At 43.3% G+C, this 18857-nt stretch overlaps 1 long non-coding RNA gene across 1 annotated transcript in view; it reads left to right on the top strand.

Annotated features, from left to right (window-relative positions):
• Positions 1-18857, top strand: part of LOC123329162 — a 30896-nt gene that overhangs the window by 1400 nt on the left and 10639 nt on the right. The gene's annotated exons all lie outside the window — the stretch shown is intronic.

Raw genomic sequence — 18857 nt, 5'->3', positions numbered from 1 at the left:
CAGGTGAGGAAGCCAGAGGTCATTTTAGCGTCAAGCTGTGGCACCTGCCATTTTCTTGTTTCCTCCCTGGAGATCTAGTTCATAATCTCAAAACTGAAAGGCACCGTGGGTTGCATGGATCAAGTAATCACGACAACTTGGCAGCTTAACCACGCAGGCATCCTGGGATTTCGGCTGCAGGATGGTGATGAGCACAGAAGGGGATAGGATGCAAAATTGATTGAAGACGTGTTTATGCTGGGCACTGGACCAGGACACTCTGTTTATTAATATTATTTTTTCTACAAATAAGACATTAATGCTTTTCTTGTAAACTATTTTGTGCTGTGCTGTGCTTAGTTGCTCAGTTGTGTCTGACTCTTTTTGACCCCATGGATGTAGCCTGCCAGGCTCCTCTGTCCATGGGGATTCTCCAGGCAAGAATACTGGAGTGGGTAGCCTAAAAATCCAGGGGATCTTCCTGACCCAGAAATTGAACCGGGGTCTCCTGCATTGCAGGAGAATTCTTTACCAGGTGAGCTACCAGGGAAGCCCCAGTACTAACACAATCACTCCTTACTCTGCTAACAGTTTTAGGACAAGGGTTGGTAAAACTTTGGCCCACAGGCCAAATCTATTCTACAGATTGTTTATGTGAATAAAATTTTATTGGAAATTGAGGGAACTGAGGCCAAATTCTCTCAGCCACATATTGTCTAAGGCTGCTTTCATGCTACAGCGACGGAGCTAAATAGCTGTGACAAAGACAGGGTGGCCTGCAAAGCCGAAGATATTTGCTCTCTGGCCCTTACTGCAGTTTGCCGACCCATGGCTTAGAATATGGACTCTCATGCCTTTTTCTACTCATTTGTATGCCAGGTGGGTTCACAGATTCTATTGAATTTTGCACATAACTGAGATTGTACCATATGCCTTGTTCTGAGGTCTGACCTTTTTTTCCTCTTGATTATATGTCTTGAGGATCATTCCATGGCAGAATATTATTTTATTGATTTATATTTTATGACTACGTAGTAATCTATAATACAAATACCTTGTAATTTATTTATGCTTTCTCTGTCTCTCTTTTTTGTATTTCAGCCAATTATCTTCATGAGTTTTTCTAAATAAACTTTTCATTTTGGCATAATTTTCAATTTACAGAAAAGTTGCAAAGATAATACAGAGAATTCCTGTAGAGGGTCATCCAATTTCTCCTAATATTAACAGCTTATGTGACTGTGGGGTATTTGTCTACTGAGAAATCGACAGTAATACTATTTGTTAATTTTTAATTATAGCAGTAATTCTTATCAACTCACTCCTTGTAAAGATAAAAGAGTGTTGCTGTTGTTCAGTCACCAAGTCAAGTCCTATGTGTTGTGGCCCAGTGGGCTGCAGCTCGCCAGGCCTCTGTGTCCCTCGCCATCTCCCAGAATTTGCCCAAGTTCATGTTCATTGCATCAGTGATGCCATCCAACCTTCCAGAACAGTATAGATTAGGCTAAAGTTCTCTTTGATTTTCCATCCTAATCTCAGGACCCTTACCCCTGGGGTTCCTGCCTCACTTTTGCTGTTTATTTTTCAAGACTTTTCTATATTAGCCACTATCACACACACACACACACACACACACACACACGATATTGAAAGTATAATACAGTTTTATAGTTTAAAAATGTACCATGCTTATCATTCTTCAACTCGCGCTTTCCTCTCCAGTGGCCCTGGGTGTCTACTCATGGTCACGTACAGAGATCGGCTCCATTCTTGTACTCGCGGCTTTGCTTTTCTGCAATATGACATAACATAGTCAATTGAGCAGTTTCCTTATTGATGGCGGTTTAGGTTGTTTCTGTTTTTCACATTGTGAACAATGCTGCAATCAGCGTCCTTGCACATTCAGCTTGTTTTTTTGCACGTGTGTAATTATTTTGTTTTTTTGAGGGATAGATTCCTGTAATTAAAATCACTGGGTCAATGGGCACGTATGTACATTTTTCAGTAGATAGCACACAAAATTGTCATCTAAAAAGCCTTGTCATCATACAATTCCACCATGATGTGTGAGAGTGCCTTTTCCTAATAACTGTCACCCATGAAAATTACATTTTGGGGGGCCAGATTGAGAAATGCTTTGTTAATATAGGAAAAAGTAGACTTTAGAATAAAGAAAATTACCTGAGATAGAGAGGGACATTATAGAATGATTAAAGGGTCAATTCACTGGGAACATAGAACAGAGGACATGATCCTGTTGGGTAGACATGGTTATAAAGAGGCAAAGTACAATAGCAAAACTGTGTCTGCTAAATCGAAACATGCTACCCCTCAAGCCAACAATTCCAGCCCTGGCTACACACCCAAGAGAAAGGAGTATATATGTCCACCATCAGTGGCAAAGACAAATGTGCAGACGTTCAAAGCAGCATGATTCATAATAGCCAGAAACTAGAAAACAACCCAAACATCTAGCAACATAGAATGGATATATAGACTGTAAAGTATTCATGGGTTGGAATATCACACAGTAAAGACAAAGAATGAGTACCATTACATGCAGTGAGTTGGATGAACATCAGATATTATGTTGAATGAAAAAAGCAAGTACCAACAAGCAGATAATGTGTGATGTCATTTAAAAGAAGTTCAAACACAAGTAGGGAAAATTAATCTGTGGTGTAGAAGTCAGTATGGTGGTTCCTTTGTGATTGGGAATGGGCATGAGAAACTTTCTGGGGCAGCCTACTATATCTGGAAATGTATGTATCTTTTTTTTTTTTTTCCGGCTGTGCAGCGTGGCTTGCGGGATCTTATTTCCCCAGTCAAGGGACTGAACCCAGGCCATGGCAGTGAAAGCCCAGAGTCCTAACCACTGGACCACCAGGGAACTTCCAAGAAATGTATATGTCTTGATCCGAGTGGTGGTTACATGGATGTACACATAGATAAAAATTCACTGGCCCTCAAGACTTGTGCCCCTATTCTATATCTTTGTAACAAAGTATACATGATCGATTCCGATTGAGCAACACTGTTAACTACTTACTTTGGTGCCAGACTCTGCTGTCATCTCCTGAGCTGCAGTCTTCCCTCATCTCTTGTCACGGGTTACCTGCCTCAGTTTCCCTGATGCATCCTGGTTCCTTGCTGGATCTGAGTGCAGCCCTGCTAGTGCCCCTTCCTGGGGGAGGGCCTTGGATTTTGTGCCTCCAGCCACTGGCTGGGCTCCGTTCATGGATATCCCGTTTGCTCCTTTTTTTCCCCTCCTGTAACTGACATTTATTGTAATTATCTAAAGCCCTGAAAGAGAAATTCAACAGTAAATGTGGGAAAGTAGCTTCGTAGCATATTCTGAGGTCCTGGCCCTGTTCATTCCTTTCTTTTTTAAAAAATTTATTTGTCTGCATCTTAGTTGTGTCTCGGTTAGTTGCATCATGTGAGATCTTTCCTTGCGGTGCGTGGACTCTCTAGTTGTGGCTCGAGAGTTCTGGAGCCCAGGGCTCAGTAGCTGTGGCATGTAGCTTAGTTCCCTTCCCCTGTGGCATGTGGGATCTTAGTTCCCCATCGAGGGATTGAACCCATGTTTCCTGCATTGCAAGGAGGATTCTTAACCACTGGACCACCAGGGAAGTCCCACTATTTGCTCCTTTTTTGACCATGAAGATTTTTCCTGTTTGAGAGGTTGACTGCCAGTTCCAGTCCCAGAGGTGGGCTCCTCAGCAACTTGCACAGACCACCTTTGGTCTCTTTGCTAAGGACTCCCTAACCCACCTAAAGTTTCCCACCATCTCCACTTTTCATCTTCTCTGCTTCTGCACGTCCCCAGCCTAGTCCCCCTCCAACACCATTGCAGTTGCCTGTCTAGATGATGGTAAACATCCCTCGATGACACGGCAGGGCTGTCTCTGTCACAGGCATCAGCTGGAACACAGCTGAGCACTGAGGCATCCCCTCTCCAGTCCCCTCTAACTTCCCCTCTAATGGGCCTCCCTGATTTTAAAGGTGCTATTTCCTGGGTGGTTAAAGGGAGATGAGATGTTTATCAGGGGATGTGCCTGAGCATCATCTTTGCCAGTGAATCCCCCCCGGGCATCTTTGCTACAAATGTGCCTGTTTGTCATTTCTTGCCTTGCTTGGAGCACTGACTTTATTGCCAGGAATGATCAAATCTCTTCTTGCAAAAACACCACCGGAACTGATAGCTGGAAAGATGACCCCAGTGACAGCCCATTACTAGAGAAATTAAAAAATGACTCAGCAGTTAGGGGACAAGAGCTCCGTGTGGGCGCACAGACTTCTCAGGCTTGCTTATGGGGTAGGATGGGAGCTGGGCTGTTGGTGGGTGATGGCAGGTGCTTTATTCCCGAAACAAAGGTGTCCACGTGCAATTGTGTCTACCAGAGCACTAGCTGGACTCATCTATGGGCTAGCTCCACAGTCTCTGGGCTGGTGGGTCCAGGTTCCTTATTTTAATTGCTTTTTATTTTCATATGGAACGAGAGTAAGGAGCAGCTTATTAACCAGTTCACTTTGACCAGTTTCCATTCCTTAACCAACTTGCAATAATTTGAAGTATTTCTGGAACAAAAGCAGCAGAGGGCTTCTCTAAAGTTAGTACTGTTGAGTCAAACGTTCAAGACAGAGTGGTCATCGGTTTTGTAGGGTGAGAAGTAAGCCTTAGGGGCTGTAGGGTGCTGCTGTGCATAGCTGCTCCTTCCTTGGGTGGCTGGGTGGGTGGGTGAGGGCCATCACTGAATGCCTATCTTCTAGCAGTAATCTGTTCCCTGTCACCAAGACACCAGGGATCTGGGCCTGGCTGAAGTAGACCTGGCTTCCAGTCCCAGGTCTGCCATTTTCTAGCCTCTCTGCCTTGGACAAATCGCAGGAGGACATATTTCTAGAGTTGGAACAGCTCCTCTATGGCTTGACCTCTCTGCATCAGCTCTGCGTGCTCAGCCTCTCTCTGCTTGGTTGCTTCCAAGACTGGAGTACTCACTACCTCTTGAGAGGAACCTGCTTCAATAGCCCCAAAGTCTGAATATCAAACATAAAATGGAGCTCATGCATTCCTTTATTCATTGGATGTTGGCTGTATCTGTAACCACATCTCTAGGTTCTTCAACCTATGGGTACATAAATAGTCACATCTTGTCTATTACAGGAAGGAGGTCCATGTGGAAACCTCCTAGGACTGTGACATGTCACCAGATTAGACCTGGCCAGTGTAGGTGTCAGGGCCAGCCAGGCTGGAACCTTGTCCTGGTCTGTTGGAGCAAGTACAGCATGACCTCTCCCCTCCCTTCCCCTTCCTTCCCCACCCCTCCCCTCCGTGAAACATCCAAGTACAGGGTTGTATTTAGGAAATGGGGGGAGTGACCTCTTCCCATCTCTGTGCTGCACTTGGTTGTTTGGGTCACAAAGATACACTGACCGTGCGCAATTGTACAACCTCCTCAGTGTTCAGTTCAGTTCAGTTGCTCAGTCGTGTCTGACTCTTTGTGACCCCATGAACCACAGCACGCCAGGCCTCCCTGTCCATCACCGCTCCTGGAGTTTACCCAAACTCATGTCCATCGAGTTGGTGATACCATCCAACCATCTCATCTTCTGTTGTCCCCTTCTCCTCCTGCCTTCAATCTTTCCCAACATCAGGGTCTTTTCAAATGAGTCAGCTCTTCACATCAGGTGGCCAAAATATTGGAGTTGCAGCTTCAAAATCAGTCCTTCCAGTGAATACCCAGGACTGATTTCCTTTAGGAGGGACTGGTTGGATCTCCTTGCAGTCCAAGCGACTGTCAAGAATCTTCTCTAAGACCACAGTTCAAAAGATCAATTCTTTGGCACTCAGCTTTCTTTATAGTCCAACTCTCACATCCATACATGACTACTGGAAAAACCATAGCCTTGACTATATGGACCTCTGTTGACAAAGAATGTCTTTGCTTTTGAATATGCTGTCTAGGTTGGTCATAACTTTCCTTCCAAGGAGTAAGTGTCTTTTAATTTCATGGCTGCAATCAACATCTGCAGTGATTTTGGAGCCCAGAAAAATAAAGTCTGATACTGTTTCCCCATCTATTTGCCATGAAGTAATGGGACCGGATCTCATAATCTTAGTTTTCTGAATGTTGAGCTTTAAGCCAACTTTTTCACTCTCCTCTTTCACTTTCATCAAGAGGCTTTTGAGTTCCTCTTCACTTTCTGCCATAAGGGTGGTGTCACCTGCATATCTGAGGTTATTGATATTTCTCCCAGCAATCTTGATTCCAGCTTGTGCTTCATCCAGCCCAGCGTTTCTCATGATGTACTCTGCATATAAGTTAAATAAGCAGGGTGACAATATACAGCCTTGACGTTCTCCTTTTCCTATTTGGGACCAGTCTGTTGTTCCATGTTCAGTTCTAACTGTTGCTTCCTGACCTGCATACAGATTTCTCAAGAGGCCGGTCAGGTGGTCTGGTAGTCCCATCTCTTTCAGAATTTTCCACAGTTTATTGTGATCCACACAGTCAAAGGCTTTGGCATAGTCAATAAAGCAGAAATAGATCTTTTTCTGGCACCCTCTTGCTTTTTCGATGATCTAGCGGATGTTGGCAATTTGATCTCTGGTTCCTCTGCCTTTTCTAAAACCAGCTTGAACATCTGGAAGTTCACGATTCATGTATTGCTGAAGCCTGGCTTGGAGAATTTGAGCATTACTTTACTAATACTTTACCTCCTCAGTGGGAGCATCTCATTTATCTTCTGTGTGATCCTTCTCTCCACAGGGCCTCTGACTTGTACCTAACCCACGTTTCCCTATCTCTTCTCTCCAACTGAACAAAATTTTCCCCTTCTGTGCTAACAAAGCGGGTATGCAAGAGGCATGGGCAACTCTTAGAGGGGAAGGAATTTCGTCTAAGTCCCACTCATAGGAAGCAATCAATTGCCAGCACTGGCTTGGCCGTGACACTGTGGTGCTAAATAGAGCACCTAGATGGTGCTTGGCACAGTGAATCCTCAGTACAGTTATAGCCAGTACAGTGGCCTTAGTGCCACATGCCAGGTCCGGTGTGAGACAATGTGGATCCTGGGATGTGGGCAGGATGGAAGGTGGGCATTGGAATAGCGAGGAGGATGGGGAGGCTCACCTGATTCCCAGCACAGGCAGCAGATGGGGCCATCAGCAAAGATCAGTTCACTTTCTCCCTCTGCCCCTCTTTCCTCTAGAAACCATTACAATTCTGAAATCTAGGTCCAGCAAGAATGATGCTCAAGCTTGGGCCAAGATTATCCCAAGAGACTGAAGAGATTGGCTTCATGGAAGATGTACGCTAGACACACTATGGGCATGGGTGGGCTATCTGGGGGTTTACTACCTCCAGGTAAAACTCTGATGGCCTCATGCCCCACTATACTTCATGTTACTCCATTCCTCTTCATGCTTCTGTGGAAATACCAGGTTAAGACTCTTGGATGCACTGATCGTTGGAGGTTGGTCCTGGGTGGGAAGGTTGTGGGGCTTTCTCAGGTGGGTCCTGAGGTGAGGAGACCAGAGAGAGAATCTGAAGGTTAGAAAGAAAGGAAGCAAAGCCCGTGGCTGAGACGTGGGGACCCAGATCAAGTGACCAGAATTTGTCAAAATTAAAAGCAGAATTCAACACTGCATGCAGAGTGGGTCAGGGAGAGCCATCCAGACTAAAGCAATGAAGGCGACAAGGATGTGTTGGAGGCTTCCTTTCATGCTCTGTGGGCAGGAGTCTGGGTCTCTTTGAATGGCATCAGAGCCACATAATGATGGGCATTTTCATTGTATTCCCTGCAAATGGTTGGGTTTGATTCTGTTTCCAAAGATCCGTTGGGCACCCACGTGCACATCTCACAACCACTTCAGTCTTACATCCCTAAAGAATCCGTATTCCTTTCTTCACACTTGCTTTCCTGGGAGTGGCTCTACCATTCACCTGCTCTCCCAGGTAGGAATTTGTCACCTCCTTGCCGTTTGCCATCTCTTGCTAAGTCTATGTTCCCTCCTCAATATTCTTTGAAAACCATCTCCCTCCCTCTCTGCTCTATGGCTGCCAGTTCTAGTGTGTCTCCCCTGGGGCACAAGGTCCTTCTGGCTCGGCTTTCTCTCTTGGAGATCTACTTTTCACGTGGTCACCTTTCTGTGCCCAAACCTTAAGCATGTCTCTTCCTCCTCCAGAATGAATCCTTGCTGCCTTCTGGGTGATGTCCAGACCTTGCATGAGACCCTCCTGAGTTGCAGAAGTGTCTGGTTCTGTCTCTCTGCAGTTACCCATAAGCACTTCCCCTACACAGCACCACTGAAATGTACTGAGTACTTGCTGTGTGTTGGGTCCTGTGCTGGGAGACATTCATGTGTGATTTCACTGACTCCAAGAACCATCTGATCTATATGTCTGCCTGTTCTCTGACTTCTGCCTGGAGCTATTTCCCTCCTCTCCAGCTATGAGTTTCCCCCTACAATCCATGTCTTTTGGAAAAGAATACATTTACACAAACTGTGTATTGGACTTACTGGATTTGAATCCTGACTTTTTCACTTAGAAGCTGGGTTACCTTGTGCATATTATGTAGCCTTTCAATGCCTCAGTTTCCTCATCTATATGAATAGTGATAGCCCCTACCTTGTAATAGAACCCAATACATACTACCAGTAATGTGCTTAGCACAATGTCTAGAATGCCAGAATTGCCCCCAGAATGCTGGGTGTAACTCCACATACTGTTTTTAAATTGAAGTATAGTTGATTTGGGCTCCCCAGGTGGTGCCAGTGGTAAAGAACCCATCTGCCAATGCAGGAGACTTTAGAGAAGTGGGTTCAATCCCTGGGTCAGGAAGATCCCCTGGAGGAGGGCACAGCAACCCACTCCAGTATTCTTGCCTGGAGAATCCCATGGACAGAGGAGCCTGGTGGGCTACAGTCACCAAGGGTGACTGTAGGGTAACCAAGAGTCAGACACACAACTGAAGCGACTTAGCATGGCATGGCATGCGTAGTTGATTTACAATATCATGTTAGTTTCAGGTGTACAATATAGCTATTCAGTGATACAGATATTTCTACTCTGATGCTGGGAAAGATTGAGGGTCGGAGGAGAAGGGGGGAACAGATGGTTGGATAACATCACTGACTCAATGGACATGAGTTTGAGCAAACTGCAGGAGATAGTGAAGGACAGGGAAGCCTGGTCCACTGCAGTCCATGGGGTTGAAGAGTCAGATACGCCTTAGTGACTGAACAATGAACAAAATCTATCTATCTTTCTTCAGATTCTCTTTTATAGGTTATTACAAAATATTGAGTATGGTTCCCTGTGCTATAAAGTAGGTCCTTATTGGTTATCAATTATATATATAGTAGTCTACATGCTCTTTATACCTGTTCTTCCTTCTGGAAGGATTCTATGCCAGCTGGACAATCTGGCTCACTTCTCATTCTTCAGGAACATTATTCCCTTCCTCTAGAGGCCTTTTGTGACCCCCTCAAGCTGGAAGATGTACCCTCCTTAGTTATCTTAGAGTATCCTGTGCTTACCTCCAACATAGCATAAAACAATTGTCTCTGGGGCAGTTGTGGTTTTCTTGTTTCTCTGATGTTTGAGCCCCTCAAGATCCAGTCTGTCCATGGTCATCTGTGTGCCAAGGGGTGAGCACAGTAGAGCAAGCCCTCAGTGGTGGGTGCTCACCAATGGACAAAATGAACAAGTAAGCGTGTGCCAGATCCTGGAAAGAGGCAGGGTGCCTTCCAGGTCAGCTGTTTCATTGAGCGCCCTGTCCTACAACCTGATGTGTCAAAGAACTTGGGTGGCCTGTCGCACCTCTGACCTCCTGACAAATTTAATGTAGGTTTGGGGCTCTCTTTATCCTGCACTCCCCACTTCTCAGTCCCTCAGCTGTAGAGTCACATTTGCATACTGCAGCCATGATCAAGCTGAAAGCATAGTGGAGATGAAAGGAGCCAAAAGCCAGGTCTCTTGGGCAATTTCCCTGGTAATGTAGGAACAGAATTATCCAAGGAGTGATTGACAAATTAGAAGCACTTTGCACCTAATTTTAATGCATTTGGCTCCTTGAGAAAAGGAATATGTTAAACTTAAAATTATTCACCTTGCAGAAGCTTCTGTCTTTCAAATCAGAATCAATCTTCACGTGGGGTACTAAATCTTAAGGAAACAAATTGCTTTCTATGGTACATTGCACTCTTTAAATGGCTTTATTTGGAGGGCCAGCTGAGCAAGTTAATTTCAGCGGCACAGCTGGTTGGCGATTGTGGAGTAGGCGCTATCCAACTTGCCTGTCGTTGGAGAGGGCCTGGCCTGGCGCTCATTAACCACCCTTGGATTAAGAAACAGTGAGAGTAAGCGGAACATGCACTGGACCATGGGGTGAAAATTAAAACAGAGTTTCAAGACTCAAGTCAGTTTGTTGATATACAAGACTGTGAACTTGGTTCTTGGAGCATCTTTTTTTCTTTTCTTCCCAGTGGTTCCCAAATATGAATGCTTTCATAGTTCAGGACCATGTTATGAAAGGACCACACAGACTTTTTCACATGGAGGTGATCATAATGGGATAACAATTTATAGTTTTTAATCTCATATGACATTTTAATGTCAAAAGAAGATAAAGCCAAAGGAACGCATCTCTAATTAGGGAATTTGAAGCATGAACTGGTGAGTAGAGACTTGCTGCCATTCCCCAGGAGACTGCCTACTTAAGAATTTTAACATTTTTTGAGCTGGGAAGAAACATAGAGATTTTTCTAGTCTAGTCTGCATTTTCACAGAATGAAGAAATTCCATTACAAAATACTTTAATAGTTGCCCATGCTTGGCTTGAATGTTATCAGTGATGGAAAACTCACCACATTATAAGGCAGCCCATCCCATTGTTGAGTAGTTTTAATTTAAAACAATTCCATCTTATTTTCCACTAAAATTGGTCTTCCTGAAACTTTCACCCGTGAGATATAGCTCTGCATTCTAGATCAAGTGTCTTTTGAATGACAGTCCTTCAGATGTTTGAGGGTGACTCCCAAGTCCCCTATTTCATCCCTCATTTGTCATCTGTTTTCTGGGTTAAACAGCCATCATTCCTTCTGTTGTCTCTCAGTATGAGTCTTCCAGCTGTCTCTGGGTCCTGCCATTTTTTTCTTTGGACATGTTCCAGTTTATTCACATCTTTCCTTTTTTTTTTTGTTTTTTTTTGGGTGCATTGTATGGCATGTGGGATCTTAGTTCTTTGACCAGGGCTCAAATACATGCCTCCCTGGACTGGAAGTGAAGTGCAGAGCTTCAACCACTGGACTACCAGGGCAGACCCCATGTCCTTCTTAAAATGCAGTTAATGTAAGTTTTCTAAATGTAGTCTGGTTTTGGAGGGAGATTATCACTCATTCACGAAGCTTTGAAGCTGAGCCTGCCCATCCTGGAGCTGTGTGGATAGGCTTTGACAGTCTCCCAGGCAGGAGTGTGTCCTTCGACCTGTTACATTTGGTTTGGTCTGTTCTGGTCATCATTCTCTGCCATCCCATGCGTTTGCTACTCCTTTTAGCCACTTGCCATCCTCACATTTGATGAGCTGTCTTCCTGCCAGTCTTTCTGATGAGATAAGAAAGGCCATTAAGGATAATTTACTTGGTAACAAGAGGTGGCAACAACAGCAGCAGTTTAAAAAAAAACAAAACCCATCTTCTAAAAGTCATATATATATTTATTTAAAACATAAACACAAAGGAGATAACAATGATCTAAACCATTTTTGTGCGTGTCTGTTCATAAACATTTATCCGAGGGGTTCATATGTTTTTGCTGTTTTACTTACTATGAACATTTTCCATGTTAAGTAATCTTCTACAAGACCATTTTTAATGCTTCCCATTATATGGGCATACTATATATAATTTAATTAATCCCCTATTGCTGGGCATCTGGGTTTCTAATTTTTCTGTCTTGTGAACTGTGCTGCTAGGTTCTTACACTCATCCATGATAAATTCCTAGAAACACATTTGCTGAGGGCAGTGGGTAGACAAAACTTTGGATATTTGTTGCACTTCAGAAAGATTGTGAGATTTTAAACATACAGTTTTATATCCCAAAAAGTAGGAGCAGAACTAGATGCCCAATTTAAAATCCTTGCTTTAAATATGTGTTTCTTTTTTTTAAAAACTTTGTTATAGAATACCCTTATTATTTTAGGCTTCCCTGTTAAGAAAGTTTATTTCTTTAAAATAAAATAAAATAAAAAAAAGATTGTGGGACCTTCGGAAACTGAACTTGGTATCATTTCTCATTCAGACCATGGGATAATAGTTGGTAATGATGAATGTTTCAGACTTCAGATCCCCCAGATCTCAGGGGCTTTGAGGAAGTAACCTGGAAGATTCACCTTGTCTAAAACCCTGACTGAACTATCCAGTCAGTCTTACTCAAAACATGCCCTAATTTCTGGTTGTATTGTAGTGGAATCAGTTTGGATTGCAGAAATTTCGAAACTGTAGTAGAATTAGTTTCTGGATTTTTGAGATGTGGCATAGTTAAATGGATCCTTCAAACTGGAATCTGATTATTTTATTGTTTTTTTCAAAAGATACGGAATACACGGATACCAAGTAAATATAGTAGGTCCAGTCTCTCTAGGAACGGATGAATATAAGGCAATCACACAGCTGCTGACTATCAAAGGAACTGATGCTTCTAAGATTCTAAATTGTTAAGATATAAATCACTTTCTTATACATATACAAAACTACAGAATTCCACACAGAAGCAAATCTTTATTTTAGCCATAAAACTCAGAAGATGTTTCTAATCTGTTGTCCATCTGACCACAGGGAGGTTGTAGAGCAGCTGGGATTGCAGTTGGTTACAACTAACAGAAACCTGACTACAGAGCTTTAACCAAGCTAGGGTTCATTTCTTTCACATAACAAGAAGTCCAGAGCTGGTACAGAGGTTGCCAGGAATCTAAATACCATCTAACTTCTTGGTCTACCATCTTTGTGACAAGATTTTTATCCTCTGGGTGGCAGGATGCCCAGAAGATGCTATGCTATGCTAAGTCACTTCAGTTGTGTTCGACTCTGTGTGACCCCATAGATGGCAGCCACCAGGCTCCCCCGTCCCTGAGGTTCTCCAGGCAAGAACACTGGAGTGGGTTGCCATTTCCTTCTCCAATGCATGAAAATGAAAAGTGAAAGCAAGGTTGCTCAGTTGTGTCTGACTCCTAGCGACCCCATGGACTGCAGCCCACCAGGCTCCTCCATCCATGGGACTCTCCAGGCAAGAGTACTGGAGTGGGGTGCCATTGCCTTCTCCGGCCCAGAAGATGGGGAAGGGCTAAAGCTGTACACAAGCTAGTTATGTTCTTTTTATTAGAAAAATACAGATTTGTTTCTAGTTTATCGCTTCAGAGTCTACATGGCCACCCCCTTGCTGCAAGGGAGACTGAAAGTGTGAATATGTGTCTTTTTCAAATCAAGGTTATTAATAAAAATGAAGGAGGAGAATGTGTTGGAAAAGCATTAGCCTGAAGACTAGAACTTTTAATTTCCAGGATTATAATTTCAGCTGTACTACTTGTAGACTCTGCAAATGCGGACAGGCATATTTCCTTTTTGGCTTTAGTTGCATCATCTCTGAAGTGAAGAGGTTGGATAAAATGATGCCTGAGGGCATCAGTGTCCGGGGCTGGTTCATACTGACTTATGAGAGTGGAGTGTGTCTTCTCAATCTGTAATCACTGATGTTGTGGTCTGAATTTGGCCCTGGGGGTGATGGTGATATTTACACTATGGAAATTGGCCAATGCTGGTGATAGAAGCAAGGTCCGATGCTGTAAAGAGCGATATTGCATAGGAACCTGCAATGTCAGGTCCATGAATCAAGGCAAATCGGAAGTGGTCAAACAAGAGATGGCAAGAGTGAATGTCGACATTCTAGGAATCAGCGACCTAAAATGGACCGGAATGGGTGAATTTAACTCAGATGACCATTATATCTACTACTGCGGGCAGGAATCCCTCAGAAGAAATGGAGTGGCCATCATGGTCAACAAAAGAGTCCGAAATGCAGTACTTGGATGCAATCTCAAAAACGACAGAATAATCTCTGTTCGTTTCCAAGGCAAACCATTCAATATCACAGTAATCCAAGTCTATGCCCCCAAAAGTAACACTGAAGAAGCTGAAGTTGAATGGTTCTATGAAGACCTACAAGACCTTTTAGAACTAACACCCAAAAAAGATGTCCTTTTCATTATAGGGGACTGGAATGCAAAAGTAGGAAGTCAAGAAACACCTGGAGTAACAGACAAATTTGGCCTTGGACTACGGAATGAAGCAGGGCAAAGACTAATAGAGTTTTGCCAAGAAAATGCATTGGTCATAGCAAACACCTTCTTCCAACAACACAAGAGAAGACTGTACACATGGACATCACCGGATGGTCAGACTGATTATATTCTTTGCAGCTAAAGATGGAGAAGCTCTATACAGTCAACAAAAACAAGACCAGGAGCTGACTGTGGCTCAGATCATGAACTCCTTATTACCAAATTCAGACTTAAATTGAAGAAAGTAGGGAAAACCACTAGACCATTCTGGTATGATCTAAATCAAATCCCTTATGATTATACAGTGGAAGTGAGAAATAGATTTAAGGGCCTAGATCTGATAGATAGAGTGCCTGATGAACTATGGACTGAGGTTCGTGACATTGTACAGGAGACAGGGATCAAGACCATTCCCATGGAAAAGAAATGCAAAAAAGCAAAATGGCTGTCTGAGGAGGCCTTACAAATAGCTGTGAAAAGAAGAGAAACAAAAAGCAAAGGAGAAAAGGAAAGATATAAGCATCTGAATGCGGAGTTCCAAAGACTAGCAAGAAGAGATAAGAAAGCCTCCCTCAGCAATCAATGCAAAGAAATAGAGGAAAACAACAGAATGGGAAAGACTAGAGATCTCTTCCAGAAAATTAGAGATACCAAAGGAACATCTCATGCAAAAATGGGCTCGATAAAGGACAGAAATGATATGGACCTAACAGAAGCAGAAGATATTAAGAAGAGGTGGCAAGAATACACAGAACTGTACAAAAAAGATCTTCACGACCCAGATAATCACGATGGTGTGATCACTGACCTAGAGCCAGACATCCTGGAATGTGAAGTCAAGTGGGCCTTAGAAAGCATCACTACGAACAAAGCTAGTGGAGGTGATGGAATTCCAGTTGAGCTATTTCAAATCCTGAAAGATGATGCTGTGAAAGTGCTGCACTCAATATGCAAGCCAATTTGGAAAACTCAGCAGTGGCCACAGGACTGGAAAAGGTCAGTTTCATTCCAATCCCAAAGAAAGGCAGTGCCAAAGAATGCTCAAACTACTGCACAGTTGCACTCATCTCACATGCTAGTAAAGTAATGCTCAAAATCCTCCAAGCCAGGCTTCAGCACTACGTGAACCGTGAACTTCCAGATGTTCAAGCTGGTTTTAGAAAAGGCAGAGGAACCAGAGATCAAATTGCCAACATCCACTGGATCATGGAAAAAGCAAGAGAGTTCCAGAAAAACATCTATTTCTGCTTTATTGACTATGCCAAAGCTTTTGACTTTGTGGATCACAATAAACTGTGGAAAATTCTGAAAGAGATGGGAATACCAGACCACCTGACCTGCCTCTTGAGAAACCTGTATGTAGGTCAGGAAGCAACAGTTAGAACTGGACATGGAACAACAGACTGGTTCCAAATAGGAAAAGGAGTACATCAAGGCTGTATATTGTCATCCTGCTTATTTAACTTCCATGCAGAGTACATCATGAGAAGCGCTGGACTGGAAGAAACACAAGCTGGAATCAAGATTGTCAGGAGAAATATCAATAACTTCAGATATGCAGATGACACCACCTTTATGTCAGAAAGTGAAGAGGAACTAAAAAGCCTCTTGATGAAAGTGAAAGAGGAGAGTGAAAAAGTTGGCTTAAAGCTCAACATTCAGAAAATGAAGATTATGGCATCTGGTCCCATCACTTCATGGGAAATAGATGGGGAAACAGTGCAAACATTGTCAGACTTTGTTTTTTTGGGCTCCAAAATCACTGCAGATGGTGACTGCAGCCATGAAATTAAAGACGCTTATTCCTTGGAAGGAAAGTTATGACTAACCTAGATAGCATATTGAAAAGCAGAGACATTACTTTGCCAACAAAGGTCCATCTAGTCAAGGCTATGGTTTTTCCAGTGGTCATGTATGGATGTGAGAGTTGGACTGTGAAGAAGGCTGAGTGCCGAAGAATTGATGCTTTTGAACTGTGGTGTTGGAGAAGACTCTTGATCCCTTGGACTGCAAGGAGATCCAGCCAGTCTATCCTAAAGGAGATCAGTCCTGGGTGTTCATTGAAGGGACTGATACTGAGGCTGAAACTCCAATACTTTGGCCACCTCATGTGAAGAGTTGACTCGTTGGAAAAGACTCTGATGCTGGGAGGGATTGGGGGCAGGAGGAAAAGGGGATGACAGAGGATGAGATGGCTGGATGGCATCACTGACTCGATGGACGTGAGTTTGAGTGAACTCTGGGAGTTGGTGATGGACAGGGAGGCCTGGTGTGCTGTGATTCATGGGGTCGCAAAGAGTCGGACATGACTGAGTGACTGAACTGAACTGAGTATGTTAAAAAATTTTCAATCAAATATTTAAGATTCCATGGCATGGTTTGGGATATGAAGGGAAGGGGTATGCCTTCCACTATTATTGGGCCCAGAGCAGATACCAGAACTCTGGCCAGCTTCCTGCTTCTCTTTAAGACTTGTTGCAATCTGTGACTTCACTTTCACTTTTACTTTTCCCTTCCTAGCACTTCCACAGCTAAGTCTTGTTTGAGCAGAATGAAAAAAGCAAGGAGTGTTTAATATCTTGTTCCTCAAAAATGTGGTTTTGAACCAGTGACATGGGCATCCCCAGAAAGCTTGTCTAAAAAGCAGAATCTTGAGTTCTGCCCAGACCTACTGAGTCAGAATGTGCATTGTAACAAGCTTCCTGGGTGATCTGTATGCCCTCTAAAGCTTGAGAAGTTCTGGTGCAAAAGGTTACTGGACAGTCTCTAGGCCAGATACGGCTGTCCCCTGGGCCTCACTAAGGAGATCTACCTGTAATTCTAAGCATTTCCATGGACTTCCCTGGCAGTCCAGTGGTTAAGACTCCATGCTTCCAATGCAAGGGGCACAGGTTGCATCCCTGATCGGGGAGCTAAGGTCCTGCATGCCACATAGTGCAGCCAAAAATAAATAAGCCTGATGTCTATACCTACACTAAACACCTCCTTGCTGCAAGGAGCTGTGACCAGTCTTAGGAAGTAAGGCATAGGGTCAGTAGACATAGATTACCGTCTGAGCTCTCTCTTCCCTCTAAAGGATTCCCCCTTTGGGACCCATCCTTGTGCCACTAACCCCAGAGTTAGTCTTTGAATGGATAATTGAAGGCATGGATCCCAATAGCCTGGGACAGTTTTCCCTTTCATATGACTTTAGAGTCTGGAGAAACTGTCCTCAATTTGCCTTGTCATTCATGACTTGATCAAGTTGTCATGTTTGAACCTTCCCTTTTCTAAGGCTTAAGCCTTTTCTTAAGAAAAGGATAGACCTTTGATGGTTACCTGTTTTGTGTTAAGTACCAGATGCTTAGTTTATGTGATCTCATTTAAGCTTTACCTCCCACTATGTAAAGTACACCTCATCACACTCCTTTTGCATACTTGAAAAAAAACCCAAGGCTCAAAAATTAAGTAACTAGGGACTTCCCTGGTGGTCCAGTGGTTAAGAATCGTCCTTCCAATGTAGAAAATGTGGGGTTGATCCTTGGTTGAGGAACTAAAATCCCACAAGTTGGGGGGCAACTAAGCTTATATGCTATGACTACTGAGCCCATGTGCTGCAAATAGATAGAAACCCTCAGCTACCACTAGAGAAGTCCACAGGAAAGCTCCTGCATGCTTCAACTAAGATCCAATGCAGCTAAATAAACAAATAAATATTAAAAAATTAAGTGGCCAAAGATCGTTCTTAAATGAGAAGATAGGAATTGTTTGAATGGTAGACCTTGAAAAATTCTCCTCCACTAGATAGAAATAAATGACTCAAATAGCATTTCCTTCCTCTGGTCTTGGCTTTTTTTATTTTCATTTTTTTTAGACTTCCCACCTGATTATAGCTACTGGAATTTCATGAGTGATCTGGTCCATGCCCACAATGCTTGGGCATATTTCTAAATACTGTTTACAGTTTGAGACTCCCCTGGCAGTCCGGAGGTTAAGACTTGGCCTTCTACTGCTGGGTTGGAGGTTTGATCAGGAAGCTAAGATCTCACAAGCTTCATGCACAAAAAGCCAAAGCATAAAAACAGGAGCAATATCGTATCAACTTAAATAAAGACTTTAAAAAAATGGTTCACATAAAACAATCTTAAAAATAGAAATACTTTCTACATTTCATTTAATCTTCACGGGAACCCTGCACCACTGCTTTTATAACTCCATTTTACAGATGGGGAGTAGTGAGTGTCAGAAATGGAAAACAGTATAATTTCCTAAAATGGTTACACGTCGAGTTACCATGTTGTTGTTCAGTTGCCAAGTCGTGTCCGACTCTTCATGGCCCCATAGACTGCAGCATGCCAGGCCTCCCTGTCTCCCCCACAACCTCCTGGAATTTGCCCAAGTTCACATCCATTGCCAGCAATTCCAATCCTAGGTATATACCCCAGGAAATTAAAACATACATCCACACAAACACTTGTATACAAGTGCTCACAGTAGGATTATTCATGATAGCCAAAAAGAGGGAAACAATTGAAATATCTATCAACAGAAGACTAG

The sequence above is a fragment of the Bubalus bubalis genome, chromosome 14, assembly GCF_019923935.1.
Source record: "Bubalus bubalis isolate 160015118507 breed Murrah chromosome 14, NDDB_SH_1, whole genome shotgun sequence".
Classification (NCBI taxonomy): domain Eukaryota; kingdom Metazoa; phylum Chordata; class Mammalia; order Artiodactyla; family Bovidae; genus Bubalus; species Bubalus bubalis.
This window is presented reverse-complemented; position numbering and strand designations above follow the sequence as displayed.